Consider the following 15,366-nt stretch of genomic DNA (forward strand, 5'->3'; position numbering starts at 1 on the left):
AAAAGTCAATGTTCCCTGAATCTGCAGTCAAGGGTGAATACATGTTTTTAGATTTCATAAATAAATATTTTATTCAACAGTCAATGGTGTGCACATGCTGGAAGATAGTCCTTTCATGTGACTCAAGCTCAGTGGGAAAACAGAGGCGACTAAAGGCTACCAGCAGGAGCGAGGGAGAGAACGTTCTTTTCCAATGATGGCTAAAAAGGCTTTCTGGGATCATCCGTCAAGTTGGGAATGACGTTTGATAACAATTAGCGGGCCATCTTTGAGCTGTGTCAGGCATTATTTTATGACAAAGGCAGATCCTGGCCCCCCCAATCTCTCAACAGATTCCATCGGCAGACATCAACCCACACAAATGGGAGAGATAACACGAGACGTTGCCTATTATGCAAGTCAAGAAGAGCCCAAAAAAAACAAAAAAAAAGTCAACTCAAGAATAATACAACAAGAGTCTTTTGAAATCAACGAGACAGGCACTCAGTAGAGTAACGCTCTCCATCAATTATTCCTGGTAAAACAAAAAAACGGTCATGGTCTATGTTTTGGTTTGGCTTGTGTTTAGTTTTGTTTCATGTTTTCCTGGGTTCCATGTTGTTCATGTCTTGTGTGCTCCTTTAGTTATTGTGTCCACCTGTTCTCGTCAACCTTCTAGCTTGTGTCGACCAATCGGCTCCCTCCAGCCACTCGTGTCTTTTCCAGGCGTTCCTCGTTGCCTCGTCGATCGGTTTGTATTTTGTTCCCTGGTTTCTTTCAGTTCCGGTCGCTTCATTGTCATTGTCAGGTGTTATTGTCTCTGCGTGTGCCACGTCATTGTCATTGTAGTTTGTCATTATTAGCTGTCATTGTAGTCTCTGTGTCACATGTCAAAGTCTCCTGTAGTTTCAGTAGTCATGTTTTGTTTCCAGTTTTAGGTTTATTCTTTGTTAATTTGGTTATCTGTTGTGGGACTTTGTTTAGTTTGCTTTATCCATGTTCCTTGTTTGCCTTTTTTTGGAAATGTCATTTTTTGAGACTCCTGCCTTGCCTCCCTGGTTCCCTGCACTTGGGTCCTCCACGGTTTTGCCTTGTCTTCCTCGCCTTCGAAAACCCTAACCTTGGCAAAAACAAGAACAAAAACTAGAGTTTGTTGAAATAAATGTTTCATTAATATTGTTTGTATAAATTGTATAATTGTTTATTCATTAAGAAAAAGTGTAGACATTTTAACGAGTCTCAAGGGTTGTTATGAAAAAGAAAATTTTTTTTCACAAAGTAACGCGAAATCACATTTGAAATTTTGGGCCGCAGAGAATGGAAGACTGCACGGGAATGTAGCCTTTGCTATCTTGGACACGGGAGTTGATGGTTACGTCAAGACTAAGAGCTCTTTTTTTGTGTGTGACTAGCGGAAATCCGGCGTGGCACGTGGCGTAACTCTGCGAGGGGGTGGGTTAGACAGGGTTATCGTAATCTCGCAGACGAGCATTGTCACTTGGCCGTGGTGGCAACAGACAATGTGATTAAATACAGTATGAACAGCGTTGCGGCTTTGTAATGCATGACTCCAATATTATGTCTTTTGGGGGTAACGAGCTATGTAATGTGTTACTGTTTATAAAATAGTCATCAGTTTATAGCATAATATACTTTTTTATACCATCGTGCGTTACTATGTTGAAAATAGTAGAATGATTGGCCCATTATTTTGGATTTTTTGGGCGTTAAGCGTTTCCCACAGATGGCCATCATAAGAAAAAGCTTAACGTAGCTTAATTTCCCAAAACTGTCATCACCAAAGTTTATCTGGACATCTCTACTCACATCAACTTCAACCTCTGAAAATATAAGAATGATTGGCCCAATACTTTGGATTTTATAAACGTTAAGTGTTTTCCATAGATGCCCCCGATGAGAAAAAGCTTCAGGTAACTAAATATTCCAAAACTGTCATCAGTCATCATCAAAATGTATGTGGACATCGCTACTCATATGCCGACTTCAACCTCTTAAAATATCCAAATGATCAGCCCAATATTTTGGATTTTATGGACGTTAAGCTTTTTCCGCAGATGCCCACTGTAAAGAAAAGCTTAATGTAGCTTAATGTCCCAAAACTGTCATCAGTCACCGTCAAAATTTATGTGGACACCTATACTCATGACAACTTCAACCTCGGAAAATATCCAAACAATCGGCCCAATATTTTGGATTTTATGGACGTTAATGGATGAAACCATTTAATCAAAAATTGTTATCAGCTGCAATTTAGCTGGTATTTCTTTCCTCTTACTGGAGCAGTTCAAAAGGCGGCAGCATTCTCCGTACTTAAAAGAAAACAAAAAGGCTTGCTGATAATGTGTGTGAAATGTAAATGTTCATAGCAATGACTTCAGGAGCTAAAAAGACATTTAGGCAATAATTGAAATGCAGCATAAAATTGCCCTTGCAAATAACCATGAGCCATTACGTGAACACATTCTTCCTCCTGCTTCTTCTAAGGAGCCAAATCACACACAGTCGCACACGCACTCACATAGTACACATTCAACCATGCACATGCACAAAAGTGGAGGAGACCTCTGAGGCTTTTACAATAGCACATTTACCCGCAAAGTTAAAAATGATCGGATTGACGGTCAACAATGTTTTTCATTAAGTTGTGAAGGAGAGCGATGGGAGGCATTCCAAGAGAAGTGAAGCAAGGAACACAAGCAACATGTACTGTGAAAAGGACTGAAGAGAAATGTAAATACTACAATGCAATAACACGACAGCACACTAATCATATTTACAAACTATATTACATTTTCCCATTGTGTTTGCCTTGCTGAGGATTGGCTACAATGTAATTGTCATTGTAACCATTGTCGGCTTATGGGAAAATTAAACCGCAGTGATATACAGTAAGACGACTGGTAGGATTATTATTACTTTATTATGAGCCAGTATGTGTTTATTAAAACAATTTGTCATGCAGAACAGGAGTGGGGAATGGAAACATTAAATTGTGCTCCACTGTGGCCGTAGAAATGAGTTACAATAAAATTAATGGCGGGGAGGCCCGCGCTGACACCAGACCGCTTCGTAATAACCCGCTGCTTCGTTTCATTTGCCGATCATTTCCTGTTGGGTCCTCTCCATTAAACATACATGCAGCGAATTATTGAAATAGCCCTGTGACAGCCATTGTATTGTGTGCGCGCGCGTGTGAGTTTTCTCGACGAGGCTGTGCATGAGGTTACGCACAAATATTGCTGAGTGTGTTGCGAATGGTGATAACACTGCCACAGTGTGTTTGTGCTGCAATGCGAGCACGAGGCATGAGGAAACAAAAGGAAGCTGGTCTCGGGTCTGAGGAGGAGACGTGATTTACCTGAGTGCCTGGGAGGAGTGACGTTACTTTGTCGGCTCTGTCTAATTGACTTTGAAGCAAAAGATAGAAGGATACGGCGGAAGTTAGGGCAATGAGTTAAGTCCATTTACTTTGAACAACGTCCTTTAATCCCCTTGCAGGTTGCTGTTAATGTATGTGTTGGGATAATGTACAGACTGGTAACATGACGTAGTGAGTGTTGTTTGTCCGTCGTTAAAACACCCGTGTCAAATTTCATGACACTTGAATGAAGTGAGGTGGGAAGGTGCACAATTGGTTTGCCTCACAGTTCTGAGGACCGGGGTTCAAATCCCGGCCCCGCCTGTGTGGAGTTTGCATGTTCTCCCCGTACCTGGGTGGGTTTTCTCCAGGCACTCCGGTTTCTTCCCACATCCAAAAAACATGTGTGGTAGGTTGATTGAAGACTCTCAATTGCCCGTAGGTGTGAATGTGAGTGCGAATGGTTGCTTGTTTATAGGTGCCCTGCGATTGGCTGGCGACCAGTTCACGGTGTACCCCGCCTCTCGCCCAAAGATAGCTGGGATAGGCTCCAGCACGCCCGCGACCCTAGTGCAACGGAAGATGAATGAATGGATGAATGAAGTGACGACAATTTACAGAGCACGGGGAATATACAACCCCGATTCCAATGAAGTTGGGACGTTGTGTTAAACATAAATAAAAACAGAATACGATGATTTGCAAATCATGTTCGACCTATATTTCATTGAATACACTACAAAGACAAGATATTGAATGTTCAAACTGATCAACTTGATTGTTTTTAGCAAATAATCATGAACCTGGAATTTGATGTCTGCAACACGTTCCAAAAAAGCTGGGACAGGCAGGAAGGTTGAGGAATGCTCATCAAACACCTGTTTGGAACATCCCACAGGTGAACAGGCTCATTGGGAACAGGTGGGGGCCATGATTGGCTAGAAAAGGAGTGATTGATAAAGGCACTCAAATATTTTTGGTATTACAACCCCAATTTCAATAAAGTTGGGACGTTGTGTTAAACAAATAAAAACAGAATGCAATGATTTGCAAATCATGTTCAATCTATATTTAATTGACTACACTACAAAGACAAGATATTTCATGTTCAAACTGATAAACTTGATTGTTTTTAGCAAATAATCAGGTGGGTGCTATGATTGGGTATAAAAGGAGCTTCCCTGAATTGCTCAGTCATTCACAAGCAAAGATGGGGCGAGGTTCACCACTTCGTGAACAAGTGCGTGAGAAAATAGTCGAACAGTTCAAGGACAATGTTCCTCAACGTACAATTGCAAGGAATTTAGGGATTTCATCTTCTACGGTCCATAATGTCATCAAAAGGTTCAGAGAATCTGGAGAAATCACTGCATGGAAGCGGCAGGGCCGAAAACCAACATTAAATGCCTGTGACCTTCGATCCCTCAGGCGGCACTGCATCAAAAACCGACATCAATGTGTAAAGGATATCGCCACATGGGCTCAGGAACACTTCAGAAAACCAATGTCAGTAAATACAGTTCGGCGCTACATCCGTAAGTGCAACTTGAAACTCTACTACGCAAAGCAAAAGCCATTTATCAACAACACCCAGAAACGCCACCGGCTTCTCTGGGCCCGAGCTCATCTAAGATGGACTGACACAAAGTGGAAAAGTGTTCTGTGGTCCGACGAGTCCACATTTCAAACTGTTTTTGGAAATTGTGGACGTCGTGTCCTCCGGGCCAAAGAGGAAAAGAACCAACCCGGACTGTTATGGACGCAAAGTTCAAAAGCCAGCATCTGTGATGGCATGGGGCTGTGTTAGTGCCAATGGCGTGGGTAACTTACCCATCTGTGAAGGCAACATTAATGCTGAAAGGTACATACAGGTTTTGGAGAAACATACGCTGCCATCCAAGCAACGTCTTTTTCATGGACGCCCCTGCTTATGTCAGCAAGACAATGCCAAACCACATTCTGCACGTGTTATAACAGCATGGCTTCGTCGTAAAAGAGTGCGGGTACTAGACTGCCCTGCCTGCAGTCCAGACCTGTTTCCCATTGAAAATGTCTGGCGCATTATGAAGCGTAAAATACGACAACGGAGACCCCGGACTGTTGAGCGGCTGAAGCTGTACATCAAGCGCGAATGGGAAAGAATTCCACCTACAAAGCTTCAACAGTTGGTGTCCTCAGTTCCCAAACGTTTATTGAATGTTGTTCAAAGAAAAGGTGATGGAACACAGTGGTAAACATGACCCTGTCCCAGCTTTTTTGGAACGTGTTGCAGCCATCAAATTCTAAGTTCATGATTATTTGCTAAAAACAATCGAGTTTATCAGCTTGAACATGAAATATCTTGTCTTTGTAGCGTATTCAATTAAATATAGGTTGAAGATGATTTGCAAATCATTGTATTCTGTTTTGATTTATGTTTAACACAACGTTCCAACTTCATTGGAATTGGGGTTGTATTTAGCAACGACGCTTGCAAATCTACTGATTGTAACAAAGTGTGCTTTCGGATCCCATTTTATACTCAAACGTTCGAACTAAACTAAAAAGACGGTAGCACAGAGGAGAATACGCAAACTCCACAAGGGAAGTCCTGAGCCAAGATTCGAACTCAGAACTGTAAGGCAGATGTGCTAACCACTACTACAAACCATTTAATCTCATACAAACTTCCTTTACAATATACAGCCCAAGTGTGATTCATGTAAAACCTGACTTTACGTGCATGCTGTACATATTGCCTTGTAGTACTGTACATTGATGACTTGATTTTAATACACAATACAAACAAACTGACTCGCTCCATAAGAAGATTTCCACTGCTTGGATGAATATTGTGAACATATTCTGAAAAACAAAATTACACTGTTATTTCAGCCATGGCCATTTGGACAAAATCGCTGTCGAAAAAAGTGCCTGCGATCAAATGGACAATTAGTTTTTAAGTGCTTATTCTTCGGCTTTGCTGCCGACCCCTCGCCAGTTCACTGCACCCCCACCGCCATACAAAGCCTCTTATGACTACATTAATGCAACTAATTACCATGTCAATCACAAGTAATGCTTATTAATTGGCACCTAGGGAAGAAAAAAAAGAAACAGTTCCGTTTCAAACAGTAAGTAGTGCCTTTAAAAGCCCGCTGAAAGGCTGACTGGGATGGTGATGGAGAGAGAGAGAGAGAGAGAGAGAGAGAGAGAAATGTTTCCGTCCCACTGCTAGCATTAGTCCGTCTGCTGTCCAGATGTCTCCCACAGGTGACAGCTGCAATAGCCTAACAAGCAAATTAATCACGGAGCTTTTGTGGCGCTTCATTTTGGGCAAACTCATTTCGTTTCATAAAAGACTTCATCTCGTGTGAAAAATGACAAATTGCGGCCGTAGAGCGATGTGGACGGCCGGGCGGCCAGCTCTCATTTCTGCACTGTGCCTGCGAGGTACTGAAGAACAGAGGCTGGGAGATACAGCAAAGGGAGAACTGGGCCCGAACTGAGTCAGTAATGAAGCCTAGCACTGCCCCCGCGGGCTCCGGTTCTGAGGAGCCTCACAGGTGGCGTGGTCTGATTAAAACCCAGCTTGGTTGTAAAAAAACAAGCTTTGAATCTCCAGCCTGTCATTCTTTGTCTCGAAATTGCAATATGATGGACATTTTGTGAAGCTAGCCTGACATGGGTTTGGCGGTAGGGAATTCATTTGGGATTGAAATTCATACTGCATTTTCCCTTCGTATTTCTGTGATGTTTCAAGGATTGGTTATATTTGAGATAACTTGTACGTTTGATGATGACTATCTCATAAACATGACACACCTGCTAGGAAATAGTTTGTTTCACAAGGTCATTGGTCAAATGAGCTGATTGGAAAAGGTCAATCGGGTTGAAATCATTTGGAAGGTCATTGACCGACTGTTTTGGCACTCCAATAGTGACCAATAACATCAGCAATTAGGAGTAAAATATATTGAACTAGCTTGCCAAGGGGCCAGTCTCTGCTGAAGGCCTAATAGTGAAGTGAAAACATCCCTCCATTAAAGGGGCACAACACCGCAGCCTCGCGCTGACATGTTATCCTTCGCTTTTGGGAGCTTTGTTTTCGAACTGAAAACTACCCCGTTAGGAAACGATTGTTGATCCAGCGATTGTTTTGGCCAGCGAAGAAAGTTGTACAGTTCAACTGAAACTACTGCTGTGGCAGCATTCACATTATCTACGTAGTTAACGTTTGACACCAATCATGACCAACATTAAAATACAGTAGCGTAGTAGACACAGTTCACAGTTCTGAAAAAATGTACCGGTAATACAATTGTATCATACTAAAAAAAAGTTAAGTACAAATGAACTGCATTCTGGAAGTGATTCTTTCGCATACCGCTAGAGCCCACGTGGTACTCATTTTGAGAATCACTGCTCTCGTTTGTGGTCATTGTTTCAAGCTAGTAGTATCACTTTCATGACACGCAAACAACGTCCATTGTTGCGCTCTCTATCTTCTCAGAGAATACTGAGTGATTGGATCTTAGTCTGATCTTCTTTTTTTTTCATTCTTGTGTTATTACAAATCCATGCAGTTTCCCACCATTCACAAATGTTGCAAACCACTTCTACGTTCAACTTGGTCTGATGACCTGTGGATCCCACGCCTCCATTTATCTGTGACCCTAGTGTACCTTTTTGGACTGCGGGTACGAAATGGCAGTAGCTACAGTGAGAAAACCCGTACAAGCAGAGCGAGGAAATGCAAACACCAAATCGAACGGTTCAGAACAGAAAAACTGGTCCACAGGTTCCCACTAAAATCAATTGTTTCGATATTTAATTTAGGGTGACCAATAACGTCTGTAAAGAAATTGACTCAACATCTCCTGCTGCAAAGTTGAGGTTAAAGGTTTTATGTTATAGAGCAGCAAAATCCATTTAATAAGACCGATATGGATGGATGAGTCGTAAACTTGTCAGGCTCTGACACACAGTCCTGTCAGGGTACCTTTTCCTCAAATGGAAGCTCATCACAGTGTTGTTTCAAGTGAGGGAAAAGTCTCAAACGATACTGAGCAATACCGAGTGTGCATCATTCCGAGAATGAATAAAAGGAACGATAGATGGCTGGACAGATTCATTTATCTGTTGTTGACCGATACCGGCCACTCATGCCAGAGTAGCATCTGCTCCATTTGCACACCGATTGAGGAGTCTCTGCAACATTTGCACAATCGACATTGTCCCAGATGATCGCGCTCCTCGTCACTTCAAACCGCATCCGCTCCTTGAAGTCTCGGCGCCCTTTGCACGATGCTCATGCCGCCGGACTATTGCAATATTAGTCATTCCAACTGCTCTAAGTGCTCGAGGACAATTGTCAAAAAAAAAAAATAAGAATCAAATAAAATGTACCGGCATTACCAGACAACTAGCAACCCTTTATTGCTCAGTGACTGTTTTTTTTGGTTTGTCAATGTCTTTTTCTGTCTCCAAAGTGTTCTCTGTCAATTGACTGTCGGTTGTCGCACTCGAGACAAATTCCTTGTGGGTTTTTTTTGGACATACTTGGCAAATAAAGAGGATTCTGATTCTGATTTATTGATCAGCTTGGTTTGGTCGGCTTCCGCAAATGCATTCTCTCAACAAACCTTGAATGTAACGTTTCTGGCTGTGTAATAGTTGTGCCCTCGTAACTTCAAGTACATTTCAAACAAAACTATGGTAAATTGAAAAGTCACAAAGGCCACAGTCAACCCCCAAATTAAAGTTGGGGGATTTAAGTGCCTCAGAAACCCATTAATATAAAGCGGTGATGAATCCTTGAAAGCTTTTCAACAAAAAACTGTAATTATCATTGTCAGGAGAAAAGAAAGGAGCGCGGGGAGGCGGGAGGATTACACTCTTCACAACAGAGGAATGTTCTGTGTTTATTTCACCTCATTTGTTGAAAGACACTGTGGAGTGACACATGTCAGAAACACTTTCATATTTTAGCGCAATTATCTACTTCCTTCTATTCTACTGGCATATATTGTATTCTACTTCTATTCTTCAAATTCTGACTTGCTCTGATTGTGCAGAAATTCATTGTTCTCCTCTGTTGAATGTTTGGCCATGGCATAAAGAGGAACCCTTTTACTTAATGGATTCCAAAAGCGGTTTTTATGACAATAAAGATATATCTTTTCATTATTGGCAGAAACCTTTGAGTTGGCGGATCTTTTTAGAAGTCTTCAAACTTTCTCGGTGCCTCATACCTTTGCCGTTCCGGGCCGATCGTGAACATTTTGAACATACTGTACTTCTGTGAATAGATGCCTATCTCTATAAGACAACTTCACTTCGTAAGTCTGAAGTTTTTCTCTATCTTTCTTTCATATTTCAGTCAAAGAATCATATATTGCAGTCGTTGCCTTCTCTCCCACCTCTTTCTCTCTTATAAAGAGTGTACATGTTATTAGTCACTGACAGTGAAAAGTTTTCAAGACATTTTTTCTCATGTCGGCCTTGAGGTAGCATATGAGAATAATTCAAATGATTTTAGGTAGCCAGCAGCTCACTAAGGATCTTTTGAAGCATTACAAAAAAGAGTACACATTTATTTAATTTCAAAACAGAGTGTATCTTTTGGTCAAGCAAGCATCATTTTTAAATTGAGCTTCTTCAGGCCGTGAGTTAACATACGATGTGCGCTATGTTTCGATGTATGTACTGCCTTGAAATACGAGTTTAATTCGCTCCGTGACTATGCCCGTAACTCAAAACATTGGTTCCTCAAATCATATTGATTTGGAATGTGAGTGGAAAGAAGGCTTTTATCTGCAAAGTGAATGCCCTCCTTCCCATTATCACTTGTGTGTTTGTATGTGTTCTGACTTTAGTCTAAAGCAATTATGTGTTTGAAACACACACTGTATAATCCTCTTTGACTTATGTTTAGTTGAACCGTAAACTGGCATTAAACAGCTTAAATTCTCTTTCTTGAAGAATCGATTCCAATGTGTCAAACTGCTGCTTGTTGTGAAGTGAGTTGAGTTCACTGTCACCACAAAGATCTCGAGCTTGCAGTCAAAGTGACAAATTGGCCAAATGACGGCTCACATCTTGAAAAACTAAGTAGGGTCGCTCGTATTTCAAGGCACCACGGTATGCATGTGAGTAGATGTATTTACATTATGTGCATATGGGAAGTGACTGACAGATGCTTACAATATGCGTTTACTGGTGGTTTAACTATTTGGGGGAATTCAAGCTTTTCATCATCTAATTGCCCAAGTTCAACAATAAGATCTTCTCCACAGACGGATCATCTTTGAAAGAACTTGGGAAATCAAGTGTTGTCAAAGGCCACGCTCATCCCAGAAGCGATGGCACGATTGTGAATGGCAGTGTGCGTCACCTTGGAGACCTTTGATGCCCTGCAGATGCAACGCCGGCCCGCTGGCCGAGATACGACCGACCTCCGGGCCTTCGGCGTGCCCGCTGGCAGATATGCTCTTATCGAGGCAGGCGGCACCACTGCAACACCAACACAGATAAAGAAGACTTACGCTGTGTCAGAGTTGACTTCTTGGCACACATGATTGTTCTTAAGGACCAAGTGACATCAAGTGTTGCCCAGTACTTTAAGAGAGTTTGCATTGAGATCGAATCTGACACTCTGCTATAATTAACTCACTTTAATAATCGCTTGCATTAATGAATCAGAGTAGCGGTTCACGCACTGGACTGTGCGGGCAGCGGGGGTTCAGTTCACACTCTGTGACTGCGTGACCGTGAGTGTTGGTCTATCTTGATATTTGCCCTATGATTGACTGGCAACCAGTCCAGTGTGTACCCCGCCTCTCACCCAAAGTTGGCCGGAAAATGTACTGTATGTGCTAATGGATCATTCATTCACCGAATAAGTTTGCCAGTTCCTCTTTTGTCACTTACATGATCAGAGTTTGATGGGATTCATTTCAGGCTCCAAAGCCTTCATAGACTTGTGACCAAAGTAACCAACGACATCTACCAATTTATAGCAAATTCTGCTAAAAAATAAGTATATATTGTGGCTTTATGGGGATGGAAAAGTGAAAGAATTGGAATATGAAGTGGACTGCAGCTGACTTGAAAATAGAAATGTATAACACACACACACACTCGGACAACCCCACCCCACATCCCTTGAGGGTCTGGAAGCTAATTAGCTGCGAAAGCATTTATTTATCACAGATAAACTGTCAAACAATCTCGCTGGCACATCCCCAATGGAAATAGGAAGTACTCATTAGTTTGTTCAATTAAGCTTTCTTTCTCTACTTTCCACATCCCCACAGGAGAACATACGTTTTGCTGAAGTGTGAAAAGTTAATTCACTTAAGATGACTTTCCATGTACACTGCGACAAAGTTGGAGACCCTTGACATCGACAGTGTTTCTGTTTAGGATAGATTTAGACTCTAAAAAGAAATCATACACTGCAATAATGCGAGCATTCCTACAAAAGAGTGTATAAATGCTTTATAGATTGGTTTAGAAATTGTATATTTGCAACCCGAAAAAATGTGTTTGTTCATGGTTCTGCTGAAATGACTCACTTGGTTCGAATGGGTTCCCTCATGTTTCACATGCTTTGTCAAAGCTTTCTAGGGGTGTAACGTAGACATCGGGCAGCTTTGGAGCATGTTTGTTGCCCTGGCAGAGCTTCTTTCAACAACTAATTCCCAAACAGCAACAGAGTCGCTTGGCGGAGTGAGAATTTGGTGTTAGAAAGTCCACCTAAACTTATGCCTACTGTGAGCACGTCTAAGTTTTGGCGCAGGTGATCTCGCGCAATTTTGCTGAATTTGATGGAGAAAGATATACGAGCTCCATGGACATGCGGTTGGTGACAGACATATTTCAACAGCCAACATGGAACCCTCTAAATCATTGTACAAATGAATTCATTCAATGCATTCTTATATTCTTTAAAATCATCTCACGTATTGGCTGGCACGCAGCTGTTGAGGGCAGAGGGAGCACACGAACGATCGTTAGCGGGGATAGAGATACATGACGTCTGCGGACATATTTGAGTCGTCACCGGTTTGTACCGGCTCATTCTGTATTTGATGCGTACCCGCTAACGTTCAATGCTCCAGCCATGCACGGATCACTGTGTCCTCTTCCGCATATAAAGACATCTCCATGCGAGGATATTTGCGCCGCATTTAGGGGGAATGAGAAGAGCCGCTCATTGAGCCATCACCTTATCGTGGTGGAGGGGTTTGTGTGTCCCAGTGATCCTAGGAGCTAAGTTGTCTGGGGTTTGATGCCCCTGGCAGGGTCACCCATGACAAACAGGTCGTAGGTGAGGGACCAGACAAAGCACGGCTCAAAGACACCTTATGATGATGACATACTATGGACTCAGTTTTTCTTTGGGTCACCGGGGCCCCCCTGTGGAGCCAAGCCTGGAGGTGGGGCTCAAAGGTGAGCGCCTGGTGGCCAGGCCTGCAACCATGGGGCCCAGCCGGGCACAGCCCGAAAGGGTAACGTGAGTCCTCCTTCCCAGGGGCTTCCCCCCCTGTGGGAGGGGCCATGTGGGTCGGGTGCAGTGCGAGCTGGGCGGTGGCCAAAGGCAAGGACCTTGGTGATCCGATCCCCGGCTACAGAAACCGGCTCAAGGGATGTGGAATGTCACCTCTCTGGCAGGGAAGGAGGCTGTCCTGGTTGACACGCCTACGCAACATCGCATGGACATCGGGGACAGTGCCTCTGGATTGGCAGACTGGGATGGTGGTCCCCCTTTTTAAGAAGGGGTACCGGAGGGTGTGTTCAAAACTACAGGGGTATCACACTCCTCAGCCTCCCTGGTAATGTCTATTCAGGGGTGCTGGAGAGGAGGGTCCATCGGGAACTCGAATCTCAGATCCTGGAGGAGCAGTGTGTTTTTCGATGGATGAGATCCTGCCCCAAGTGGAGGAGTTCAAGTATCTTGGGCTCTTGTTCACGACTGAGGGAAGAATGGAACGGCAGATTGACAGGCAGATCGGCGCAGCGTCTGCAGTGATGCGGACTTTGTATCGGTCCGTTGTGGTGAATAAGGAGCTCAGCCGAAAGGCGAAGGTCTCGATTTACCGGTCGATCTACGTTCCTACCCTCACCTATGGTCACGAGCTGAGGTGGCTGGGGCATCTGATTCGGATGCCTCCTGGACGCCTCCCCAGTGAGGTGTTCCGGGCACGTCCCACCGGGAGGAGACCCCGGAGACGACCCAGGACACACCGGAAAGACTACGTCTTTCGGCTGGCCTTGGCCTTGGCCTCGGGATCCCCCCGGAAGAGCTGGAAGAAGTGGCTGGGAAGAGGGAAGTCTGGGCATCCCTGCTACTGCCCCCGCGACCCGACCTCGGATAAGCGGTAGAAAATGGGTGGATGGATGGATGGACTAGAGCCGATTCAATTGGACTGGTTTGAAGTCGGCTGCCAGCTCGCCCACACCAGCACTTATAAATGTGCTGATGTACGCCGGCATGTCAAATGACCAACACTGGGTCTAAAACGCCTCCTCGCAGAGTAACGCCAGGTGCCGCGCTGGATTTACGCCAATCTCAAAAATAGAGCCCTAAGGTGCAGAGTGTGAGATGCAAGGGAATGAATATGCTTCCTGTCACACTACGGAGTGCCTCCAAGTTGTATTACACCCGATTATAGTGTCAGGTTTAGTTGCCTGCACCCCGTTTTACTATGGGCGACATGGTTTCTCATTTGCACCCTGAGTGCAGTGCTAAAGATTTTGACAATTTAAACATCCACGGCAATCACGGCCTATCATTTTGCCATCCCATCCGCCCCGTGTGTTCTCTCGATCCTTCTTGTTTTGACCACGGTGGCTTGAAACGAGGCTGACATAGCTGCTCGGAACACAGTGTAAATGTAGCTTTAGTTTTCCACTTCTAGTTCTAGTTTCGATCGAACCAAACTGAATCGTGTGGAACCGACACGTTTCATTTCAGGTTGAAGGTGAGATACAATGAAAGAGCTCGACACCTGAACGATGGTTATGTTTCATTTGTCATTATTGTTTTTTATTTAATTATTACTTTATTATACTATACGTATATGAAACTATAATTGAATTATTTGTATCCCTTGAGTCTTGACTGGGGTCATTCTGCTTGTATTTGAGTCGGCTGATTTCACCTAATATCTAGCGTGAGTTATTCTTCTCGTCTCACTTTGTTCCTTTTTCAGCAGTTTGTGTTGTGTTGAAATAAAGGCAGAAAAAGGAAAATAAAAAGCGAAACACACAGTTGACCTCGTTGATGACCATTTTAGTCATTTGCAGTTTTATTCACCTTTGTTTTCATTATATCATTCCACCAAATCTGGTAATAAGATCAAAAGATTAAAAAAAAAAAAAATGATTCTATGACATGTTGCACGTTTTACAGACTCATTAAATCCTGAAGAGCAAATTATGTGTAGGCAACACTGGTATTTGAATGTCAGCCGCATCGTAGATTTGTTGAGGAAACAAAGTTGTTAGAATCCTCCATCTAAGGTCAAACCCTCATCACAGGTAAAAAGTTATGGAATTTTCCAGCGGTTCTGCTCTTTCCCGATGCACCAACAGGATTCAACATTGCACCGGAGCCCAACTTCTCTGGTGCGCCTGTGAATGTAGACTACTGGACTTGTAGAGGCGGCATTCACATTCCTCACGTCTGCGAATGTATCCCCTTCAGACAATATCGCCAAGACACCAGGAAGGCAAGATTTGGCCAAGTCCATCCCACTAATTCGCTCCCTGCACATCCATATTTCATTCGGCCTCGGCTCTAATGAAAGTCATGGCAACTTCCCCACCATGGGAGCCTCTAAGTGCACACATTGAAGAGAGGGAAATCGTAAATAAGGATAGTGGCCTTCATACAAAAGCATGGGAGAAGGAATGAGGCCTAAAAAGTGGGGGGGGGGGGGGGGGTAAAGAAGGGAGGGGGTGTGTTCAGCTGTGTTGGAGCTGGCAAGGCCATCTGCCTGGAAGAGCTTGGCTATCTCCCA

The sequence above is a fragment of the Phyllopteryx taeniolatus genome, chromosome 2, assembly GCF_024500385.1.
Source record: "Phyllopteryx taeniolatus isolate TA_2022b chromosome 2, UOR_Ptae_1.2, whole genome shotgun sequence".
Classification (NCBI taxonomy): domain Eukaryota; kingdom Metazoa; phylum Chordata; class Actinopteri; order Syngnathiformes; family Syngnathidae; genus Phyllopteryx; species Phyllopteryx taeniolatus.